Below are 9,002 nucleotides of genomic sequence, written 5' to 3' on the forward strand. Positions count from 1 at the left end.
ACAGAGACAGAGAGAGAGCTGGCGACACTAGTGCTGGTTGAAACCATAGATATTAAAGGTGCAATTGCAACACTGTTTGAGACAATTACTATAAATAAATACAACCATCATTTGACTTAATGGCTTTTTTAAAAAACATGTTACTGCAACTGTTTGCAGAGGAAATATGAAAGATTGTGTGATAAAGCACAAAGAGTGCTGTTCTTCAAGTGAGACTGTTGCCTACTGACGCACAAGGACAAAACAGATCCGATTTTATACTGTACGCCAAATATGGAATATGGAGTTGATATTTAATTGTTGCTAAAGTAGCTCCTCAGTGTTCTCCAGCTAGCTGCTAACTTTGCCATTTGGTGATGGGGTGTGTGTTTATTGGAGGTTTTTGGCAGAAAACGGCTGCGTGCTGCATCTGGAAACAGGGCCGATGAGAGATTTTTGGCAGCAGGAAAACGGTAACACTGCAGGCTACATAACCAGAACTATGAGCTGACACAAAGTTACTAAAACTGTTAATGCTTATTGCAGCTTTTTACTTTGGTATCGAGTGCACTTTGGTAGGAGGACCCATGATAGTGTATAAAAAAACCCTCTTTCAATACGTTTTCCATCTTAAAGAAAGATTTCTACAAACAATTGCAAGCAAGAGTGCACTAAAATGCAAAAGTGTCCTCAAGGCAGACTTGAAAAGGAGACAGTGAGAACAACAACACATAAGAGACCTTTGAGAAGTCTTTGTGCATGTCTCTGGTAATTAAATGTAGAGGTGGGTAGATAGTAGGGGTGCAACGATACACAAAATTCACGGTTCGGTTCGGTTCGATACTTTGGTGTCACGGTTCGATATTTTTTCGATACAAAAAAATGTTCAAGCATTTTTAATTTGTCATTTATTAAAATTATAAATATATATTTTAACTCAAAAGTACAGTTTTTAAATTTAACCCTAACCCTTGTGCGTGTTTTTTATTTTGACAGCGAATGCGCACCTGCGGACCACTTATGTGCAGCCCTGGTTATTTAGCTCATCATATTGCAGCCACAGAAATTCTTTTGTCCATGAAACCATAAAGCTGCACTTTCTTTTTGCCTTATAGTCTGATTTGTCATAACTTCTCCGTTTTGTGGTAAGCTTTTCTTTGGCTGTCACTTCTTCACCCTGACCTGTCTTATTTGGCTCAGCAGAACTGAAATGCTTTTACACACGCACTCACATAAGCTCAGCGATTCTCTGCGCGATCAACCTCTCACATGTTTAAGCTGCGGGAGATTTCACTTGTCATGTTTGCATAGTAAGCTAACGATTGATAAGACGATGTCAGAGGAATTGGTGCACAAATTATCATCACTCACAGATCAGTGCTGTCGCTCTCTATACACAGTTCGCACGATTGCAAAGTGAAAGCAAAAAAACAAGCGCAAATTCAAACGCGACTTCAATATGTCACATATTGACAGTGGCTCACCGATGCCAATGACATAATTACCCAGCTACATTTCTGAAAGAATGCAAAAGCATTGACATATATTTTTCCTTCCTACAATAGCCCGACGGGCAGGGAAGAGATAGATTTTGGTAGCCCGACTGAAAAAATCGCTAGCCCCAGGACGTCGGGCTAGCGATATTGCAAGCCCTGTATCTGATTGAGGAATCACTCATCTTTGGAAAAGAGAGTTTATTACAGAGAAATGGCTCTTTCCAAAATAAAAGCTATACTATCCGCTTCTTCTGGGTTATATTCTCAGCAGCATAAGGAGAATCATGTGCTAACAGCTGTCTAAATGACTCGGCTAAAGTTAGTAGCATGCTTGTTGTTTTTGTCTTTGCACTAGGATGATGTCAGCGTAAATGTGCAGTCATATTCGTTGTGTTCCCACTAGTGCTTTCAGGTTAATCTCGTTGAAATGACCTTAACGCCACAACACGGCAAATCTCCGTTAACGAGCTACCGCCGATCGCTCCGTGCATGGGGCTAGACGGCCAACACGTTAACGAGCTAACTGCGCTAACACACTAGTTCCCACCCATGTAATTGAGCATTGCATGGCACATCCAACATACTGTTTTACTTTGGTCCATGACTCGCTTACCTTCAGGGTCATACGTCACATGAAAACCAAAATAATTCCAAACGCCAGATCTGAATGAGGGTGGGGGAGGTCCATGTTAAAAGGAGAGCTTAACTTCTGTCTCGCTAGCTTGCCCTGCGCTCTTCCTTCTGATGCTGTCTGTGTTGAGCGCTCAGTGGATCTGCGCTGGACAGTGCAGCCTAGGCGGAGTAGTCGAACACAGATTCACTGAGCGCTCAACACAGACAGCATCGTCAGAAGGAAAATTGATAAAATAAATTACAAATGTTGTATTGTTCGATACATATGCGTACCGAACCGAAAGCACTGTATCGAACGGTTCAATATCGATACGAATATCGTTGCACCCCTAGTAGATAGATCCAAGTATCAACTGTATCAATACCAAGACTGGTATAAAGCATTCAAGAGCTACATTTAAAGAAGTATGGAATACAATTTCAAATTAAATTAATTCATTTTCAAAATATAAGATTACATTTCAATTTAGTGACTATCATTTTCAAACCAATCCGTTCTTTAAGTCTGACGTCATTAGCCATGTCTGGGCCCAAACTCTGCTGCAGGTCCCAAAGTCAAACGATCACTGCAGCATTACTGAGAGTTGAAAAACTGTCTAAAATTCTTTCATCTGTAATAAAATGATCAGTGTGGCTGCTCTACAAGGTGTAACAATTAAGTAAAACATCCATGCATCCATGAAAACAGAAATTATGGAATTTATGGGGTTAGAAGTTAGCAGGGAGCTAGCTCGCTAGTTTCCATCATAACTTTTAAAAAAGTTAACGTGACGTAACGTTAACGGGTTCCCGATGGTTAAGGACAAATGCAATCGCATGGCAGGATTCTTTAAACGGACCAAACTTCAGTGAGGAGAACAACTGCAAAATAAGGTTAGTCATTAATATACTGCTGCACGGGCTGGGCTGTAGTTACATCGTAAGGTTTTAAAAACTGAGCTTTAAGATGAATAGCGGTAATAGAAACCGAGACAAGCCGACAGTGATCACTGACTGTTTTTAGGGGCGTGTGGAGATTAAGTAGAACAAGATACAAAGTATTAAAACATGTTAAAAACACAGCAGCCTTATTAAATGCAGAGTCATTCTTCACGTCATGACTTAAAGACTGGATACATTGGATTTCAAATTACGCTAATTCAAATTCAGTTTTAGAAGCTTTTATTCAAGTTGATATTTATGGATTGTCACTATTGATTTTATAAGCATAAGCAAACTAGTTTAAATATCTAAATTTGTTCATGGAGGAAGGCCTTTGAGGCCACGAGGACAGCCCAGATGAAGCCCATATCTGCAGTTTTCTCCACACCAGTAGCCAGCCACTGACTTTGGCTACTTTAACTCAACCATACAGCCACCTAGATGTTGCCAGATGTCACGTTGTGACATTTGTGCCATTTCTGGCCAGCAGCCCAGTCCTTGGGGTCACTCATGTCCAGCCCAGCCTGTGACTTGTAGACCACATGTGCAGCTTCACAGAACACTGGCCAGAGCCATAACTGCTGAAAGCGGGCCAGACACCGTGTGGGCAGGGTAGCCACAGTTACCATATTTGCTATAGCTGTGTAACTTTGTAGCAGTATCTCAATGTGTTAGTAAGTTTTAGTAGGAGGCTTCAAGGTGACTTCTAAATACTGTAATACCGGAGCGAATGCTATTTTTCTTAGAGAACAAAGACGACAGGCTGAGTGATCACTGTGGCAACATCAAGACACAGATGCTCATTTTTTCCAAGTCATTTCTATCGGTGCTGAACTGTGACTGCTGCCAACCAGACAGCATGATGCATTGCTCCTGCAGTGGCTCTATGAGCCTTCTTGTTTGTTTTTATCTCTCAAGCTATCACCCTATACCCCTTCGATTTACTTTTTTCAGTATTCCTTTGTTTTTAGTTCCCTTTTTGGAGAGAACACCACCAGTAGGTATGAAATATTTTTCTCATTCTGAACTTTCTTCACCCAGTTTTTGTTAGACACTGTGTATTCACTCTGTATGTATCCTGTGTGTGTGTCACCTTTCCCCCACTTCCTGCTGCAGTTCGTCCAGTGTTGAGCTGGAGCCTCCACCTGTAGGGAGAACAGGGGATGGTGAGGTGCCAGGTTACAAATGCACCCAATGTCACTCTGTTCATTCTTCTCCCCTGCCCTCCTCCACAGACTGCACAGTGTCCTCTGCCTTCCCCATGTCTGCATACCTCACAGGCATCCTGCCCATTTCTATATCTCTAATCTTTTAACAGTATACCTAATACATGATATATGACACAATATGAGCTTAAAATACATGATTACTTTGTAAAAGTCGTGATTCACCGCTCACATTATGCTTCTAAGGAGCCAGACTTTCTCATCATTTTTTAAAGTGGTCTTAAAGCAATAGCTCTCCAGGCTTTTTACAGAGTGGCTCCTTTTTCAGGTGAGTCCTTGAACATGACCTTTTTAAGCCACCTACTTGCAACACGTCACTAAAACACAACACCAAAGATAACACAGTTTGACGGGCATAAAAGAATAGTTTTGCAACAACAAGGTGACTTTGATTCAGACCATTATGAATGCGTACAGCAGAGGTCAGGATGGAGGTACAACAGTGAGTGTCTCCAGCTATCTCTAAAACAAGGTGGAGGCTCTGTCATGGTGTAGACAGCATTTCAGCCAGTTGTGTTCAGGATCTTATCAAAACAGATGGAATAATAAATAGAGGAAAGTACCATTAGACTTTGATCCACCACGCAATACCATCTGGAAAACATCTGACTGGCAGCCACTTCGTTTTGTCAGCATGACAATGATCACACATTGCCAAACAGTAAAAGCATATGTGGATAGAAAAACACAATGGAACATGGTCAGTCATGGATTGGCCTCCCCAGAGCCAGTATTTCAACATCATAGAAGCAGTGTGGGATCAGAACCAAAAGTCATCCAAGAAGAGCTTTGAATGTCCTTCAAGAAGTCTGAAGAACTATTTCTGAGGACTACTTAAAAATGGTTAGAAAGCTGCCTAAGAGAGATCAGGCTGTGCTGAAGAATAAAGGGAGTCAGCGTTCAACAATAATCATTATTTAACTTTTACTTTATTATCGATTATCTTAATCAAGCAGCCTTTAACATTCTAATTAGCTGAATCTGCCATTGGCACCCTTCATATCAATTACAACGTAACTACTTCTGACTCAGCAGTGATAAATGGTATTTGTCCACATGACTCAAATTAGCCGGCAAAGACTTAAACAATTCCAAAAGCCGCTTCTCTGTTCCTTTTCGCAATGGCAAACACAAGGGCGCTGTCAGAGAACGCCGGATCGCTAAACGGTACGAGGTCATCTTCAAAAACCTCGGTATTTGAATTATTAAGAAGTTTGTAACTAACTTGCAACTGCCGAGAACCCCACCTAGAGACGGAGGAAGAGGAAAATAGAATAGAGAATACTTCAAAGGTTGGTTTGAACAGTGGAAAACCACTACCTAAGACACCCAGGGAGCTGAGGTCTGACCTGGAAGAGTCTGGTGTGCTGATTGCAACACTTACAATATGAAGCATGCTGAACCAAGAAGGGTTTTATAAGAAACAAAAGACACAAAATAAGGAACAATCAATCTTCGATTACTCAGACAAACCACAGTTCTTCTGGGCAAATGTTCCGTGGATGCCACAAACCAAAAGAAAGCTTAAAGCAATTTATCTACTGTGAAATGAAGCTTAGAAGGAGAGGAACACCTTAGACTGTTAACACATTTTAGCATGTCTAAACAAGGCTGATTTGCTGTCTCTTGAGCTCCACCACTGAGGTCTTGAAATTGGAGGATTAGCAGGAGGTTTTAGACCAAGATTTATTACCCAGTGTACACATCTGACACACAAAAACACCTGTGGAAACAGAAACAAAACCCGTTTCTGTTTAGGCTCACTGCTTCTCACATACAAAATTCCTTATAAAACATTCACAAAGCTGATCTTAAACACCTTGTTGCATTTACTGCAATGACCAGGAGAAGCTACTCAAGTCTAGCCTCAATTAATTTACAGAAAATAGACAAACCAATAAATTTACCAACAGCAAAATCTTAATTTCCTTCCAGCAGCGTGGTAATATGGTGATGTTTGCACATGAGACAAGACAGGTGCTGGTGGTGTGCCATCTGTGTTACTGTGTTTAGTCCACAACATTCAGTGACCCAGAAAACAGCAGCCTGCTGTGTGTATGAAAGACAGATAAAACGAACTGTGCTGTATTACTCTGTTATGCTAACAAGAGGTAATGTGCATATACTCAAGGGCATAGGTTTCCTTTGAGCAAGTTGAGGGGGGATTTGTGGCTCCTCCTTCCAGGCTGGGTCGCCTCCAGAATCTTTTTCATAGGGGTGGCCACATGTGGGCCACTAAACGCATTGGGCGGCACACCACAAAAACAGAATGTCCACCTTTATTATGCTGTTGTCAAATATAGGTTACGTGAGAAATATGGCAAAAAAGAGAAATGAAAGAATTTTATGCCTAGTTAATGTCCTACAATTAAAGTTGATATCTCTGAAAACAGATACATATGAAAAAGTTCCAGGAAGTCACAACCACTGCTTAAATGATTCTCAGCAGAGCTGAGCAGACGCAGGATTCATTCTCACAGAATGAAGTTAATTTTAAGAGCAAACTTGTTCAGGAAAGACAAATAAGTATGAGATCATGTAAGAATGGGAACTGTTGCCTGTCTCTATGTCGGCCCTGAGAAGCACCAATAATCTGTTCAGGGATTGGCACTAGCTCTACTGCAACCTTATTACATTATTACCAACAAAGGGCAGTCTTCCCAGAGGGGGCCACTGTGGCGAGTGCCCCCACAGGCCCCCCCTTGGAGGCTCCCCTGTTCCCAGGAAATTTATTTATGTATCTGTGTTTAATATTTGCAGACATGATTTACATCTTTTGTGTATGTTCGTGTTTACTGGTGTCCAGGCCTAACTGTCAGACACTGATGTGTAGACAATGCTTGCAACTTTTGCTTTTTAAATGTGCAAGTAAGTTATCAACCAATGGATTTAAAGAGCTGTGCATGAAATGTGTAAGTGGGCTTTGCAAAAAGTCAATCAGCATTTCACACTTTTTAAGATACACCTTTACCATTTCCAGCCAGGCGCTGCTAATCAAATACGCTTGATTAACTGACCATCAGTTTGCTGGCCTGGAGCATCCGTGTGTGTTTGTTAACACAGTGTCACAGGGGTGGGTATCCAAGCAAGACCCATTGTGCAATGCTCAGAGCAGTTGCACAAAGCCTAAGGGCTATATCTAAGAATCTACAGGTCTCAGTTAGCATGTTAAATGTTAAAGTACAATTAGAAAAAGACTGAACAAGTATGGTTTGTTTAAAAAGGTTGCCAGGAAAAAGTTTTTTCTCTCTGAAAAGAACATGGCAGCATGGTTTAGCTTTGCACAGTTGCATCTTACACAACTGCAAGACTTCTGGAACAATGTCCTGTGGACAGAATCGACCAAAATAGAGATGTTTGGCCATAATACACAGCTCCATATTTGGAGGAAAAAACAAACAAATGCAGGATATCAGCACAAACACTTACTGCCAAGCACAGCGGTGCAGGGGTGATAATTTGGGCTTGTTTTGCAGCCACAGGGACTGGGCACCTCGCAGCCACGGAGTCAAACGTCAACTCCTCTGTATGCAAGAGTATCGTAGAGGAAGGCACAGACGCTTTACCGGAAAATATCTACATCGGCGCTTGCTTCGGTTGCTTCCTACATCATAGATAAATTGGTGTGGTTTTGTTTCAGTTTTAAAACCACACCAACCAGACGATATTTTCCATGATACTGATGTTTAAAGTTGGTTATACAAAGAAAACAAACGATTTGTGACACTTGGTGGTTGTGAAATTGATATTGTTTAAGTCATTTTAAAATGTTATGTTTTTTAGGAGGCAAATAAAGAACATAAAATATCAACCCGCCCTCATTTTATCACGATTGTCACGTACAATTGCCACATTAAATATACTAGCAATTAAATATACTAAAGTTTCTGTACATTAAAAAAAGGAGCTGATTCTAAGGTTGTCAGGTTGGAAATAGAATAAATAATAATATAAAAAAATAAAAAGATAGAACTCTATTGCTATGACATATCTTTAAAAAGATAAATATAGCTCCTGCTGTGGTGGCAAGAATAAAATGCATTGTATTGTGCAGTTTGTTTGGGGGTAAACAGAAGAAGAACCGGGTACTTGGCATGAGCAGCTAAACAGTAACCACAATTGTTTTGTGGAAAAACACTGGCTAAAGATCCCACTGAACTACAAAGGTACATGTAAACCGAGCAAAGCCCCGTCTGAACAGATAGCCGTTCATTTATGACATGATGGTTATAGTGGCCTCACACCCTCATGTTTTGTGTTACACAGGGCGATTCTGTGCTGCTGTTGGACAGAGTGTGTTTATTGCCATGTTTATTACTGTTCCCAGCCCGATACCAAGTTGCTGACACTCATGCAAGCTCATGTGACCCTCTCAGAAAGCCTGGCACAGACAGTCAGCATGGAGGAATCTTTCAAATCCAGCAGAGGAGGCAAATCAGGAGGTGAAGTAAGGACACGGAGGCCTCCCTGACCCCTCGTTTACCACCACCAACACCACTATACCACTGGCATGCGTGGGTGTGTGGTGTTTACGTATGGCCGATTGCGTGTGTGTGGACAGCTGGTATTTGTTTGTGTTTACATCCACAGAGCTGTGGATTGAAGGAGGTGAAGACAGCGAAGGGGCCGCTTTCAAAAGCTTTCCTTTCCCCTTCTCTCCGTTTTAGCTTTCATCTCCTGCCCGTTCATGTTTCGCTGCAGAGTGTCAGGCAGATTGTTTAGCTGTCACATAGAGAGAAAGACAGAC

This window comes from Maylandia zebra, linkage group LG8 (assembly GCF_041146795.1).
Source record: "Maylandia zebra isolate NMK-2024a linkage group LG8, Mzebra_GT3a, whole genome shotgun sequence".
NCBI classification, from domain to species: Eukaryota; Metazoa; Chordata; class Actinopteri; order Cichliformes; family Cichlidae; genus Maylandia; species Maylandia zebra.